The following is a 1,377-nucleotide window of genomic DNA, read 5'->3' as shown; positions in this document are numbered from 1 at the left end:
TTTACCTGTCTAAATAAAGGTTGATTGATTCTGCAGCAATCACAACATCATGGCTACGTAGGAGAATGATCCGGGTACTGAAATGGCCAGCCTGCAGTCCAGATCTTTCACCTATAGAGAACATTTGGCGCATCATAAAGAGGAAGGTGCGACAAAGAAGGCCCAAGATGATTAAACAGTTAGAGGCCTGTATTAGACATGAATGGGAGAGCATTCCTATTTCTAAACTTGAGAAACTGGTCTCCTCTGTCCCCAGACGTCTGTTGAGTGTTGTAAGAAGGAGGGGGGATGCAACACAGTGGTAAAAATGGACTTGTCCCAAATTTTTTGGGATTTGTTGACGCCATGAAAATTAGAAACAACAGATTTTTCTCTTAAAATGATACATTCTCTCAGTTTAAACTTGTGATCTGTGATTTGTGTTCTATTCTGAATAAAATATTAGATGTTGGCACCTCCACATCATTGCATTCAGTTTTTATTTACAATTTGTATAGTGTCCCAACTTTTTTGGAATCCGGTTTGTAAAATAAAGTAAACAAATTTGTCAAAAAGAAAAAACATTGAACGAAAAGGGTGCAGAAAGAAGAAAAAAAAATCTTCTAATATCTGCTCCTTATTTAAGAAATATATAAAATAAGTACAAACAAACAACAACCTACGCTTGAACAATCTCCAAAGCGGAAACAAAAAACATCAGGCATCCTTCACCTGGTATCATACTTTCCTAACAATTTTAACTTAATCATCTTTTTAAACATATAAATTGTTTTAGAAATGTTTATGGCAATATCAAGACAATTCCACAATCCTATTCCCTGAATTACAACACAGTGCTCGTTCTAAATGGAGGTTTTACAAACATTTCTGGGGGTACACAGAACATCAGCTTCACAGGGTCAGCCCTCAATTGGTTCAGATCCTACCTCGCTGACAGATCCTTTTTTGTCTCCATCAAGGATTTTAGTTCTGCAGCGGCAGAGCTTAAATGGGGGGTTCCGCAGGGGTCCATCCTGAGTCCCCTCCTATTCTCTTTATGCCTGCTGCCACTTGGTGCTATTTTCCGGAAACACAACATGCCCTTTCACTTCTACACTGATAACTGTCAAATTTACTTCCCCCTAAGACACAATGGTACATGCTTTATTCAACCTCTGCTCAACTGCTTGGCTGACATCAGGGACTGGATGGCTTTAAATTTCTTAAGTTTCAATGAAAAGAAGTCTAAAGTCATGTTGTTCCCTCCCAACGACACGATCACAAACCACTGCATCGACCTTTCCGCTCTAACCCTGTCAGAAAAACAAAGAGTCACTAATCTGGGCGTGATAATAGAATAGAATAGAATAGAATAGAATAGAATAGAATAGAATAGAA

The sequence above is a fragment of the Nematolebias whitei genome, chromosome 4 (genome assembly GCF_014905685.2).
Source record: "Nematolebias whitei isolate Nwh7 chromosome 4, NemWhi1, whole genome shotgun sequence".
Lineage (NCBI taxonomy): Eukaryota > Metazoa > Chordata > Actinopteri > Cyprinodontiformes > Rivulidae > Nematolebias > Nematolebias whitei.
Note: the sequence above shows the minus strand (reverse complement) of the source record.